Here is a 14,962-nt window from a genome sequence, read left to right on the forward strand (position 1 = left end):
GAGGGAGGTAAAAGGAGGGAGAGAAAGGGAGAGAGTATAGGAAGAGCCGAGTATTCGTATACCTATGTACGTGTTTGTGAAAACGACCACGCATGCGCGCGCGAGCATGTTACTGGGATGGCCAGAGGGCAGCTAACGTTTATAATATTAACGCTAATGGACTACCTTATACCTTATATACTAGCCGACCCCTCGCCAATCTTCCCCCACTCCATTCTCTTACATCTCCGAAGCATCTCCTTCCCCTACTGCTACCACCACTATTGCAATCATCGCCTTCCGAGTGTACTCGCCAAAGTACGGGATAATATTCATGGATGTATTCAAGTTAATGCATCAAGGCGTCCCACGTAGTAATAACGAAGAAAGTCTGAAGTGTGTGTGTGTGTGTGTGTGTTGAGTGTATGCATACAAAAACAAAAATATGCATAATGGGCTAAACTATTTTTCGCATAAATTTGGAATTATTTTAAGAAAATCTTAAGGATATCATATTCGTTATTTTTTGTTGCTCTATAAAATGTCTGTTATACAGTAACTATTAAAATGGTTAAATATTAAATATTAAAAAAAAAAAAACATCAAACTCTACTTGACGTGTATTTAAATAATTATGTTTATCTTTGTTAATGCCTTCCGTAATGTTGTAATAACTATCACGGTAGCACGAACTATTTTAAATGTCGAGAATAATAAAATACGATGTGGCTCTATGCCGTGTTCCTCTTCTTCCCTCCTAGCACCACTATCGCTACCCCTGCTTTTCTCCCCACTCCTCCTCATCAATATACGAAGTAATATTCATAATGTAATGGAAGTACCGTAATGTAAGCTAATGCATCCTACAATTTCTTGAAAGCATTTCGATAATTTATGAAAGGAAGCGTATTCATAACATAGTTATAAACTTATCTGTCAGATAGAGAGAGAGAGAGAAAGAAAAGCAGAGAAGAGAGGGGGAAGAAGGGACATCTAAAAGTATTGAATTCGGTCGACGAATATATAAGAAAGCTACAGTTGGCTAAGAATTGTAAAGATATGTGCTTCATAGCAGACCTTTTTAATAAATTGGCGTAAATAATAATTGATATAGCATCTTTGCCTATTATACCTTAGTGCTATCACATATATGCATTTCTTCGCTATGATTACATGTGCTATATATATATATTACGTTAATGTCATTCCATTTCTCTTTGCCAACTGTTATACTTTAAACTCCTACTGACTTATATATATATGCATGTCCTCATTCGTACACTTTTTGTTTCCTTTTTCCTGGCTCGGTATAACCTTCGAAATCATACAGTTAAAGTATCTTAAAATTATCTTGATATTGAATTAGAAAAATGAAAGAATAATTTTCATATGTTAATTTAAAAATGGACTTATAAATAAAGATTTTGTAAGTTATACGAAAATGTACATGTCATAATGCTATGGTGGATTCTTTGGTCAGATACGTAGGTATACTTAACTTTTAATTACCATAATATAACTAATTAGTCTCACCGGCTACCGGAAAGGGATGGGGTATTGTATTATATTAATTTAATTTTCAATATCACAGGGTAATTCCTGACGCAACGGTAATTTTAATCAACCCTCTACCCCGCCATTCCTTCATTGCATCGTGGACTCGAATAGCGGATATATATGTGTATACTGGTATATAGGAAAGACAGAGAAAGCCTTGCGAAGGGAGAAACAGACTACACCTACTCAGCTAATAAAAACCGGCAATAAAAAGCACCCCTTAGGGTTACTACCACCATGCTTTTCTTTAACTCTCTCTCTCTCTTTCTCTCTCTCTCTCTCTTTCTTTCTTTCTTTCTTTCTTTTTTCTCTTTAATTCTATGCCTCCTCTTTCCTACCTTTTTCACTTTCCCTCGCGTTGTCTCTCTTTCTCTCATATGCTCTTATAAACCCTTATCCTAGCCTTTCTTTCTCCGTCTCTTTTATACCAGTCTACCCACCTGGTTGGGATTAACTTTAATCAAATATTTACATTTTAATTCATTCCCGTATACATTCAAGCAACCTACGTAGACCCAGTTACGATAAGGTCGTCGTTTAATTACAAACTGCCACTTTCGCACGAACTCAACAATATAGGTATCTTTAAGTCTTCCTAATATCGACTAGCATCATATTCATAGCGATGACGGTAACGGTGACGGGCTGAATTACTAATTTTATCTTATGTCATTTATAGTAATGGAACAACTGAATCATTCGACATTGAGATTAATTAGAGAATAGAAGGATTTTATAGAGGCTTGGAGGAAATAGTTTAAATTCTTTTTCAATTAAAATAACGAGCATTCGATCGGTTCGTTGTGCGGCTCAGAGGAGTTTCAAGAATCGAAGGCTCGCGTACGCTCTTCATAAGGTCCCTAGTTACACTTTCATTGAACGTGAGCTTTCTTTTTCTTTCTTTCACTCTTTCGACATGTACATATGTGTATATATACGAAGGCCAAGCTAATTGGACGCGCCACAAAGGCGATATGGTGGCAATACCCCGCGTGAATTACAGAAAAGAGAGCGGAAAGACGAAAAGAGGGGAAAAATAAGTCGAGCGTGTCCCTCCGCGAGTTATATCACGAAAGAGAGAGCGAGTGAGAGAGATAGAAAGAGAAAAAGAGAGAAAGAAAGAGAGAGAGAGAGAGTTAGTGATGTAGAGAAAAAGAAAGGGAAAAGAGATTCATGCTCAACGTTGAAACTTCAAAGCTCTTTGGCCGTCCGCCAGCACTCACGTAACTGACTACTTGTTTTGCCAACGTAGCGAACTCCAACTCGCTACGTCGCATTCTATCTACCCTCGATATATATATATATATATATATATATATATATATATATAAGCTCTCGATGTGTATACGTTTGTTCGTTTGGTATTACGATTTTTGAGAAAAAAGAAGGAAAAGAGAAAAAGGAGAGAGAGAAAACAGTTAACACCTCTTCTACACAACGGCATAGAAATCTGAACGAAGTGCAGCGAGCACGTGGCGAGAATGGGCGCGCCTGCGTGTCCCGACACTCTCTCCAGACGCTTCCTACACGGAAATTTCTTCTCTCTCCTCCTCCTCTCATTCAGTCTCCGTCGTGCTCTTCGTTCGAAATGAACTTCCTTGTCGCGTCGAGATATTCGGTTTTTAAAATAATTTCTAAAAAGTCTTTCTTAAGCGAGCTATAAATTGCGCGAACTTGAATTTCAGATTTGGATATCAGGGGAAAAGGAAAGGAAAACGTCCTATTTGATATTCGAATACAATTACGGATCTCGGTGAAAGAGAAAAAAACACTTGTCCCTTATTACGTGTTTACATTTTACGCGCACAGACGACAACAACGCGATACATTTAGAGAATATGTTTTGGAGTCTCGTTATTGGAGTGTCATTGACATTAAGAAGATAAACTTTGCTCACCTCGAGCCACGGCATGCCGTGGGTTGGTCGATCTTACAATCTCCTTGGGAAGAAAATCGCTAAGAAAACTTACGAGGTTTATCTTCCCTCGCGGCTAGCACTTGCGTGTCACGTTTTTTATTTTTCTATTCCCGATTTCGAAGCAATTCGAAGAGGCTCCGAATTATCACAACCGTCAGAAATCGGATACTCGACTTTTCCACTCTTACTCTTAGATCCTTGAGATAATACACTATCTTTCTCGTAGAACACACGATGTCTTTCTCGACGACGTAAGCGGCAAAAGTTAATTAAAAAAAGGCGCGAACTACTTTGTTGGTGTATCGATTCTTCCTTTTTTACTCTTTCTTTTTTAAGAAAACAGATCCTCACCGTCGTCTTCCTTGGGCAATCGTTCTTCATCGAGTTGAACACGATAAGTTAGGACGATCGAGTGGCTCTTCACCGTAGAAACGATCCCGTGGCATCAATCCGTGTCTCCAAGAAGGATCCTTCGTTGGCGAAGGAGACGCATGGCGGTCGTCTCGAGAATTCATATCCGTACACTGTCACACTAAACTCTCTTGTTCACACACACCATTGACCTTCCGTCACGTTCGTACGTTCGTACGTTCGTTCGTTCGTTCGTTCGTTCGTTCGTACGTACATACGTTCGTTCGTTCGTTCGTTCGTTCATTCGTTCGTTCGTTCGTTCGTTCGTTCGTTCGTTCGTTCGTTCGTTCGTTCGTTCGGTCGTTCGTTCGTTCGTTCGTTCGTTTGTTCGTTCGTTCGTATCGTTTTTTCGTCAAATAGAAGAAGATAAAGCTCGATAGATAAAGAGAAGAAGGTAATCGAGCAAAGAGAAGCACCACAGAGTATAAACGCGCGCGTTTGGATGGTACACTATCGCTCGCGTGTAACAAACAACAGATAACAGCACATCTGTACGCGACGACGTCCGACGAGCGAGTGGAGCTACGGCCAATACCCCCACCACAGCTCTCCGTACCGCGCGACGCGTTCACGGAGCGTCTGTCGGGTAGAGGGGGGGAAACACAGAGCCGAACGAAGCCGAGCGCGATCGAGCTCGGCAGTAGAGCACTGTAGTGGGAGCAGTACAGAAGGGAAAGAGTGCGGTAGGGGAGTCGCGCGCCGTTAACGCCGCCTGGTGGGGTTAACGTCAGGGGCGTGAGCGAAGAAGGGGCGTCCCAGCGAGAGGGACAGAGAGACGGAGATAGAGAGTGAAAAAGAGAAAGAGAGTTCTCTTAGCCTGCTCTATACACCACCTCCGGCGGTACGTTGAGCTCCACGCGACTTCACGAGTGAAACATTTCGCGGGTTTCGCGGGGAGCTTTTCCGCAAGACTCGCTGGTGGGAGGTTGAAGGTGGTGGAGGAGCGAAGGAAGGACAACGGTATTCCCGTTAATTGAACGACTCTCTCGCGTGGGGAAGGAGGTACCTGGAAGGGAGACGCGACACTCTCTACTCCGGATCGAGAAGAGGGAGAAGGATTACTCGCAGTAATTACTTATTTTTATTACGCTCCGCCTTCCTGTCCTCTCTTCCTCTCCTTCACTCTCGATACTCTACTCCCTTCTCCAATCTTCGTCCTCTTCGTCGCTGTGCGTTCAACGTCGCCAACGGTTAGTCACTTATCGCCGAGGAGCGTTATTGTGCTTTTCCTTTTTTCTCTTTCCTTTCTTTCTCCCCTTTTTTCTTCTCTTCCTTCTCTCGTCTTCCTCCACTCGTGCGCGCAGCTTGCCGCTTTTAAGCAGTTCGAATACGCTGTTCTTTCCCGCCCGTTTCTCGAGCAAGGTACATTCTTTTCACTAGCAATCGGAGCAATTCAATTCGGGGATCACTACGAAATTAAAGAGACGTTTAGCCAACTCGCTCTTTTTAGCGTTAATTAATTAACTTCCGATTCTAAAGGGATTAATCGACAATTTGTCCTATGCTTTATTTCAAATAAACGGCATTGATCGTTTCGACGAACGACGTTTTCCTATCTTTTTTCTATTCAACAGGAAGGACGTTACTTTGTTTATTAGATGGAAAAACACGAGTGTTATTGTTTATAGCAGCGTATAGCTGAGTAATACGTTGATTGTATGTAATCGTCTGTTCCACGAAACGGTTTCTACAATATCGATTTGTAAACATAGATTAGAATTGTTTTGTAAATATTAGCATTACGTATATCTCTTTGTCCGCACTGCTGTACTGACTTAAATTTTCGTTTAACAAAATTGATTTCATATTTGATATCTAACGTATCGGGTTAACTTCTTCACGGTTGTTGCATTTCCTTAATCGAGTCAACCGGATACTTTGAGGCTATCGGACAGGTGAATGAACCGGTAAAAGAGCATCGTCTCGGACCGACGGTAACTTGGCATGCTATCGAGAGTCGCTTTTTTCAACAATTACGTAGAAACGTGCTGAACTAACCTCTCGTAGCAGCCATTTGCTTCTTTTTCTAAACTCTCTAAACCGATAAGGACATCACGAGAGTCGGGACATCTTTAACGCAAGTGTGACAGTTACAGGACAGTAATCGCTAAAAAAAAGTCATTGATAAGTTTGTAAAAAGTTGTTTGAAAATGTTCACTATAAGGAAAGATTCTAAGGTTTGTATTTTTTATTGAGATTGCATATACCAGAGACATTAAAATGATATTTAAAAGAGATAAAATATTCGTTCGAAATTTAATAAAACATAATTGATTGTATTTACTTCAATTTCGTTTTCAATGAACTCTTTCGTTTCATGTTATTCAATGATCGTTCGAGCTAGCTAATTTCGATTAAAACAATTAATCAGATACTTTGTAACATCAGAAGAGTGTATTAGTCGAGTGTATTGGTTGGTTGATTAACGATTATCTGAAATCATGCGAGTGGTTTTATCATCGCGTGATTGTACAATGTTACTTATCATCATTTTTAATTTTACAGCAAAAATTATTTATTTTTTGTTATTAAAGATATATCATAATGTAATATTGCGAAATAAATTTCGGGTAAAGAGAATTGACGTTTAAATCCGAAATATGCAGATAGAAACTAAAGATACGTCGATAGATGTTAAAAATACAACTTGTTGCTAAAATGTAAATCATCGAAAACTATCATTGTATAAATTTTATTGCTATCGAAAGTAAAGAAATCTGAACATTTAAAAAAAACCCATCCAAACAGGTCCTACTAATTTATTTTCGAACGATTACATTCCTGTTTCGATTTCAACTTTGAGATAGCTTATTTTGACAGTTCTCGGTTCAACTACCCTGAAACATGCCGTGTATTTCAGCCGGCGAAGAGAAAAAAACAATTCCTCTCGACGTCGATCCTCCTCGGGTTCGACCTCTCGAGAGAAATCTTATCCTTATTGGATTACAAAGAAACAATCCTAAAACCTTCTAACGAGTCTTTTCGGGTCGCAGGAAGTTCGCTTCTTGCGATAGATATACTAACGCCTCGTGACAAGCGTACCGATCGGAGCCCTTCACGGTCGGCACCTTTTCGAGCTATCCGCTGCAATTATCCGAAACCTTCCGTGAGCTTGGTCACGCCATTGTTCCTTTTTCCCGAACGTAGCCCACCGTTGTAGGTTCTTCGACGATATTCCATTGTTTTCTTACTCTAACTGTCATTCTCTCCTTCTCTCTCCCTCTCTCTCTTTTTTCTGTCCAGGACCTAACCACCAGCTCAACCAGTTACCGCGGTTCAACTTTGCTGTTTTTCTTAGCTAGTAGATGCGACTCTAGATAAGAGTTTTGACAAGTGCGCCTGCGACCGTCTATGGGGTGCCGACTAAACGACGAGCCATGGCTTGAGGAACTCAGGGAGAGGCACGTACGAGTTAGTGTAAGTGTGTTTTTGTGTAGTTACCGATCGACTGACAGGTTCTCAAACAAGGAGAGATCGCCAATCGAGTAATCCTAAATATGTATGTCTGTCTTGGTTTGTATTCCTTTACGCTCTTTAACGGTATATACTCAGCTATATCTTTTTACGAGCATTATCTCCAGGTTGGATCGTAGAAACGTGATGTTTAGTTCATATCTACAATACTAGCATATTTCCAATATCGCGGCCTATATCGTTTCATAAACTTTCAATCACGATATCATAATTTTTCGTTTAAGTAAAGACTCAGGTAGATTTCTAATACGATTTTTCAATATTGCTTAGCTTTTTATTTAAAGACAGCAGTATGATATTTTGCAGTAAAGGCACACTACGAAAGTTACTATGGGTAAATAAATTAACAGTTGTAAAATTCGTAAACACTAGATGACAATTTGCAAATTTTAAAACACGGAGAAAATCGATCCGCAATTCTTCTATTCGAAGACCACTATTTTTCTTTTCTTTTCTCAGAATGAACGAAGAGGAGACCAGAAAGTCGATAGATATGCGAGAAGTGTTATAAATTTCCTGCGGAAACCTCTGATTTTTAGTGGCAATGATTTTGCAGACGGACATGACATCCGCCTACGCTAGGCTACCATGTAAGGTGCGTTTATTTTGGCGACCTTTACGACGCGAGTTTACGATCGCTTGAACGCTTTCGTGAACTTCGTAATGATTTTCGGAAGTTTGCGGAAAAAACATCGAAGAGAAAAAAGTTTTTGGATCGTTCGAGTCTATCAGGGAGGTTTCACGGGAGAAACAATAAAATTCACTAAATTATTAGCCGTTATCGTGGACGAGAGTAGAAACAGGAGAAGTAAGAAACAGATTCCTCTGAAAAATGAAATAGTATAAAAAACGAAACAACAACATTCAACTAATGTTGAGAAACGATCGAATAGCCAAAGAGGAGAAGAAGAGAAAGAGAGAAAAGGGACGCGAAAAGAGCGACGCGTATCGTAGCTCACGGAGAAAGGAATGGAAAGTTAAGAAAAGGAAAAGGTTCAACAGGGATAAGTCCAACAGGAATATTGAAAGCCGGTCCTTCGAACGAGGCCAGCGATCAAGAGAGCCAATTATTTCGAAGACCCACCACCACTACTCCAACCCTCACCCACCCGCTTTCTTTCTCCTTTCTTCTTCACCCCCGCATACGCGTACTCACGTCGAACATATTTTTCCTACGTACCTTACGCGAATACTCGAAGCGCACTCAAGCCACCAAAGTACTCACATACGAATAGTATATTCGAACGCGCGTTCGTTCGTTCGTTCGTTCGTTCGTTCCGTTTCGTTTCGTTTCGTTTCGTTTCGTTTCGTTCGTTTATTCGAAGAGCACCGTATACATAATACTTTCATACGTAGATAGATACGTATGTAGAGGTACATTATGCGAATCGAGCCTCATACATCGTTTCCGTTCTAATAAAGCTAAGGGTACCTTCTCGCGACCACCCCTATTTCTCAATCTCTTTTCCTCTCTTTCTTTGCTCCTGCAAACATTTACTTTGTCAACATTTCACTAAAAATATCGTTAACTTTTTGCACTTCAAACGTATTTACTTGTTCAATCGGAAAATGTTTTTTATTCATTGATGAACAAATCAAATATTTTATATTTTTGGATATTTATTTTCCATTAGGGATACAATTTTACAATGGATACGTCGATATCGAATCGACGATTAATGGAAAATACCGGTATTCGCGTACCTGTATTGTGCTTTGGTAGATTTTAAAAACGAAGGACTTTGTGGCGTAGTCTAAGTTAGATTATATGGACCTACCGAGCAATCTTATGGAATGGAGCTACTGAAATCTTAATTCGAGCAGGCGCGCTGTGCCATTGGATACGTCGATGGGGGTGGCGCCTTTCAAAAGCGTCGCTTACAAGCACGTTACACACACGGTTAGGTAATTATATTTACCTTTTCAACTATATTATTTACGTCTGCTGCGAAGGAGTAGAGCCTTATGGTTCCTCTCTCTCTCTCTCTCTCTCTCTCTCTCTCTCTCTCTCTCTGTTCTCTTTTTTTTTACCTCTTTTTTATATTGTAGGAATGAAAAATCAATATCTTTTCTTTAAGAACTAGCAAGCTTATATTATTTTCTATATAAAACGTAAGCGGCTTAGGTGATCTCTTAACTATTTACAAAATAATTTTATTTTATACATCCATTTTTGAAAATTCAGTATCTCGAAAAATTTGTACGTAACCAACACCGAGCAAACAATTGCACATTTTAATATGCATTCAAATGAGTTTCATGATTGCAACAACCTTGTTGGAAAAACTGTAACAAGAACTTTTAGCAGTATCGATGCGTAAACTCTTTTTTTGAAAATATATGAGGACAAATTATACCATGAAGTTGGGATTATAATGATGACAAAAGCAAATTGTTGATTAATAGGGGAACATTGAAAAAGAGCGGATAACTAAAGAGAAAGCGCGTGTTCGGCCATTTGAATGATATAGAAAATCGTAGCAATAACTTTTTCGTAGAAGGAAAGAAAACATTCATATTACGCAAGATAAAATTTGAAGATCCACTTGAACGTGATGATCAAGTAGAACTTTGTAGAATCGCACACGATCATTTTGGCGTGTGGGAAAGGGCAAGAGAGTGTGGGAAGGTTAAACGGGAACGAGTTAGAGAAAGGATACGATTCTGCTTGTCTCTGGGACGGAAGTGACGTCGCAGTCACCGGCGGAAATTCGTACTGGAAATTCCGATGGGTTCGAGAGGTTGTGGGAGAAAGGTAAAGGGAGGGCAACAATCAGGGTAGACCCGGTATTACGCTCCATTCATCCCCTACTGACACCCCTTACCACCCTCGAACCGTATTTGGCTGACAATTCTTCATTTGCGTGCAGCAAACTCTCTACTGTGTGTGCCACGACCGTAGCGAAAGGTTTAAACCGCTGGTTGGTTCACGTTCGAAAGAGGCTACTGATCCGTCCCTACCACGTGATTTTACCTTTATTCCTCATAATCGTGAAAGTAACCTTTGTTCTTGCTTTAAACTTCGGAGATGATTATTTATCTACTTTGGATAACTGTTCTTAACGTTTAGTCTGCTAAATCTGATTACGCATGAATCTCGTTTCGATAATTTATAAAGTGACAAATAGTTAACATTTACAACATTTTTTAATTTAAGTGGAACAATAGATTTATATATCAACATTACGCAAATGATCAAACTTGATCTGTTGAATGATCATCATTTCAAGCTATGAAAATGGAAGTTTCCTTGTTAGACCAAACAGTTACCTAGTACGAGATCTGGGCAGACCAAGCACTATTCTTTCTCGAGTTTTCCTACAATCTTTTTGATTGTTTGAACAAGATGGCAATTGAACTTGTCGAAGACATCGCTGAGACAAGGTCAAATGGGCATTTCGTATCGCACTGTAAGGTATGTACATATGCACCGCACGCACGTACATTGTTGTCATTTGAGAAAGTAATTATTTAAAAAAATTGGAAAGGGCAAAAAGAGCATTATCATACTTTTATAGATTACGTATAAACATAAATGATTTGATAAATCAATATTTTGGTATGTTTCATCCAAAGGAATCTGAAGAAATCATAAAAATCAGGGTGATATACATATATATATACAGAGAGAGAGAGAGAGAGAGAGAGAGAGAGAGAGAGAGAGAGAGAGAGAGAGAGAGAGAGAGAGAGAGAGTCGTTTGTACGAGCATCTCTTCAACTGTTAGGTGGTCCAATTTGAGAAGGTGCTATACCATGAGAAAAAAAGAAAGCGGAAAGAGTAAGAGAAGTACCGTACATGAGAGCCAACGGTAAGAGGGGAAAAAGGCAAGAGGAGGAACGTCAAATTGATCCATATTAATAAGAACGGAGATTCGCGTTGCCGGACTTTTGCATAAATTTGAATCGGCCCTCATACAGCTCGCGGCAAGGGTTGCGAATTTGAATAATCGAGAATAATTTCGAAGTTTTCTCGTGCAAACGCGAGGTAGCGTGCGCGCGTCCGCGACTACGGACGTGATCAGTCGACGTTTCGAAATATTTCCTAGTGTAACGCTTTTCTCTCTTCTTCCATCTCTTTCCCCCACTCCAACACCATCCACCACACAGCCATCTCGTTCCGTCCAGTAGATGTAGGTAATTAACCGCATGCACCAGCCAGAATTGGAAAAATACAGAACGCTTTAGAAATCAGGCTGCGTTTCCGCTGTTTGTGGTTTTAATAAATTTTACGGACACCCGCGCGCGCCGCACGCTTTTTCCCTTTCTTCCCTTCTTTCTTTCCTTTCTTCCTTTCTTTTTTTCCCTCACCTCGGAAAAAGGAATGTAGAGTAACTTTTACCATACGCTGTCACGAATCAAAAGTTTTTGGCTCTACGAAAGAGATTATTAACATATGAGGTTAGGATGTACGAGACTCGGCGTACCGCGTGATTCGTTTAAAATATGCTCGCCGAAGGCGACTGGACATCTAGGGAATTCGTACTGTTCAAATACAATTGGATTTTGATTTGGAGGAATAGTGAAGAGTGTCTATGAGAAATTTGATTTCCAGATTGCATAGATTATTACAATTGAATTGAACGTACATAGAAATACGAATTAACATACATATGAAATATAATAAGTATTAGATAGTTATTTTAAGTTACAGTAAAATAGAAAAAAAAATGTAATAATATTCTCTGTTGTTCTAGACATGTATTCTTTTGGCTTGTCATTTTGGATTAAAAATTGATTACTTCAATTGGAATCGCATCGCGCTTTGACGCGTGTCGGACCGAAGAGAGGTATGCTCGTTTCGTTCCATCTCTTGGCAGATTAAAGGCAATCTTATCACATAGAATGACGAGGTCGTGTGATCGATCACAAAAAGTATGCAACGGAACTATCGCGTCTCTAAGAGAATAGACAAAGACGGACATGTTCGAGGAACGGACCACCCGTTGAGAATGAGGAATGTGGAACTGTACCAGCAGGGACGGAGATCAGTCTCTCTCTCTACAGTTTTGCTCTTCTACACATTTCGAATCAAATTTATTTCGACCATGCCCTATCTATGATACCTGTCCTTCAAAATGACTCGATAATTTTACGATTAATCTTTTTTAATAATTCACACTTTTAAAGTATTTTTATTATTTAAAAAGAATGTAGAATACGAATAAAGTCTGTACGGATGATAGATAAATAAATAACGCGATATGTACATTCGTAGGAATGAAATTTTTCCTTTTACGAAATCGCGTTCCTTCCGGGGCTCCCAGAAGTTGTTCCACAGTCCCTGGTCTCTCGTTCCGTATGGTCTATCCTATTATAATGTCGACCATGCACGTCTGTCGTCCGTATGATCTCCAGAGAGATGGAAGAGTGTAAAACGTCGGGCATCTGGGCAGAGAAAACGATAGAGAAAGAGGAGGAGAGAGATAGAGATAGACAGTTTAGCTGGGCATTGTGAGGAGACAAATACGAGTTAATACATCATCCAGGGACCTATTCAAGCTCCAGGAACGACGTGAGTGGTGATCACGAATTGGTTGGTGTATAAATACCTTTTAATTGCTATCTCTCTTCTTCTCCCTGCCGGCCCTCGTTATTCTTGTCTCTTTCTATATCTTTCTCTTTCAGCCACCTTCATTGCGACGAGGAAACCCAGACGATGAGAAAGTATGACACAGAGAACAAGACTAAAAGAAGAATTCTTTCCTTCTTGATTATCTTTAAAGTTCATCAACCGCGGTGTTATTCGGATAAGGTTGAAACAAAAATAATTCTTCTTTTTTTTCAACGAATAATCCTGATGATTTTGGAACATCAAGAGTTTTTTTATATCCTAACTTTAAGTTTAAATTTATTGAAAAGAGACAGACAGATATAAAAATAACAATTAATTTGTTTCGCAATCCAATCACCGATACCTTTTATCAATGGGATGACTTTCTTGGTTAAGATATTACGAAGCAAGTAACGTGTATAGAGCATTGATAGATGGATTAAACTAATTCGAACATTACAAACAAACTTTAGCAAGGGCTTGTTTAAAGTTGTGTTATTCAAGGCGCTATACTCCAATTATGTGTACCGAAGCACTTTGATCATAGTCATCCTCCGTGTTTATCATGAAGATACCTCGAAGCATTGGCAGCGATCTTGGTGGATTCTCTTTTGTAATTTCTTGGGTCTTACAGATTATTTATAGTTACAGGTAGAACGTATAGATAATGTCAATATCTTCTTTATAATTAAGTATATCCGCGTGCGAGTTGTGATATGTTTAATAAAATGATCATTTTTTTTATGTATTCGTTTGTTAGGTTAGGTCAGTTTCAAAAAGATCTCGATTAAGTTTGTATGATTTCTTAATTTCGAAAATCTGTTTGGACATTGACATATAAAATTACAAAAATATGGTGTTTTCTGATAGAAAACAAGCAGCTCTACGCCTATGGGCCGAAAGGGTACTTACATATGCACGTTCTTCGTACACGCATGTACTCAGAAATGCACGTCGGGGAGTATACGAATGTAAGGTATACGTCAGGCTCACTGTCAGTGTCGTATCTTTGCATTGACATGATGGACGGTCGACGTGAAATTAACAATGTTATCCGGTCATTAATCCGTACGTGCATGTACAACGTGACCGTCCAAAGCCTATTAATTAAATTAGGTCTATCTAGGTCCCTTTAGATTGCCGTCTATATCTTGGATGCCTCGGGTTATTCTACTCGATTACCTTAGCTTTCTCTCTACCTTCCTCCCTCTCTCTCTCTCTCTCTCTCTCTCTCTCTCTCTTTCTTTGCCTTTATCTCTTTTTTCCCTTTTTCTTATGCCCTTTCTACAGTTTTACTCTTTATCCCCGTTAGAGATTAAAAATCAAAGATTAAAATCGGACTCCATCAATGAAATATATATGTATATGTAAAACTGAGAATAATGAGAAGAAAATATTACTTTCTCTTTTAAAGTCTCTTTTTCCTTTGCGTTAAACCTAACTCACGCCTCACGTCAGATCGACGAGGTCGATTAAGGATAAAGATTAAGGAAGAGGAGAGAGAAAATTACAATAATAATGGCGGACTGAGAAGCAGCAATGGGTAGAAAACCTGTGTCCGCGAGAAAATAATCTCCAGGAGATTAGGTGAGTCGCTTAGTGGTACAGAAAGCTCTATTCACATGCAAATATCTGTCAACAGGTACTCCCTCTCTCTCACAACCTAGAACCTTCTCTGTCTCTTCCTATCCATTCTCTACTTATGCGACACATTCTTGTGAATACCCAAGAGAGATCATGCTCTCGATGTAAGAGAGGTGATAGGTGAATTTTAGAAAGATTTCAATCTCTTTATAACTCTCCGTTTTGTAACGTTGAAAAAAAAATTTTAATGCATACACAATTCCATGTTACATTTATCAACAAATATTTCTATTATTTATTTTAAATTCGAAATCATGATTGTTGACTATAATAGCAAATGGAAATATTTTCCGTAATATAGATGAACGTTACGTATATCCTAACCTAGACCCACGGTGAAGCTGCCACTGTGAATCAGGAACTGTGATACACAATAGTACCTAAATTAGTACTTAATTAATATAGAATACACGTTTGACATGATGTTG

At 39.2% G+C, this 14,962-nt stretch overlaps 1 protein-coding gene and 1 long non-coding RNA gene across 4 annotated transcripts in view; one reads left to right on the forward strand and one right to left on the reverse strand.

The window, feature by feature from the left end:
• LOC122632951 (thyroid receptor-interacting protein 6) overlaps positions 1–14,962 on the reverse strand; it is a 217,738-nt gene that overhangs the window by 83,793 nt on the left and 118,983 nt on the right. The window contains exons 1-2 of one of the 3 annotated variants that reach the window (XM_043820282.1): positions 3,806–4,323; positions 1,965–1,968 (exon numbers count right to left, since the gene is read on the reverse strand). The exons of 1 other annotated variant lie outside the window; for it this stretch is intronic. The gene's annotated coding sequence lies outside the window, so the exon portion shown is untranslated. Of the gene's footprint in view, positions 1–1,964; positions 1,969–3,433; positions 4,324–14,962 lie in introns of those variants that run through there. One more of the 3 variants, XM_043820283.1, reaches the window with a different exon arrangement.
• On the forward strand, positions 4,357–14,119 carry LOC122632957. The gene is made up of 4 exons (XR_006327979.1): positions 4,357–4,932; positions 7,109–7,282; positions 7,799–7,934; positions 12,034–14,119. It is a non-coding gene; the product is annotated as an uncharacterized LOC122632957 (long non-coding RNA).

The sequence above is a fragment of the Vespula pensylvanica genome, chromosome 11, assembly GCF_014466175.1.
Source record: "Vespula pensylvanica isolate Volc-1 chromosome 11, ASM1446617v1, whole genome shotgun sequence".
Lineage (NCBI taxonomy): Eukaryota > Metazoa > Arthropoda > Insecta > Hymenoptera > Vespidae > Vespula > Vespula pensylvanica.